The following is a 248-nucleotide window of genomic DNA, read 5'->3' on the forward strand; positions in this document are numbered from 1 at the left end:
ACTAATGTACCAGGTCCCTCTAAGAAAGAAAGAGAGAGCGAAGTAACTGCAGAACGTAAATACTGAGAGACATTTGGTACACATTAATTTTACAAAACCAAACATTCAACGTAAAATGAAGTCTCTGATGGGATGGACGGGGTGAGGGGAGGGGCAGGTGGCCTGAGAGGGGGGGGCAGCAAGGAAAAGCGTTGTCAGAAAAAGAAGAACTAAAAGATGTGAAAATAAGTAAAAAATACGGATTTTGT

This window comes from Penaeus monodon, chromosome 31 (genome assembly GCF_015228065.2).
Source record: "Penaeus monodon isolate SGIC_2016 chromosome 31, NSTDA_Pmon_1, whole genome shotgun sequence".
Taxonomy (NCBI): Eukaryota; Metazoa; Arthropoda; class Malacostraca; order Decapoda; family Penaeidae; genus Penaeus; species Penaeus monodon.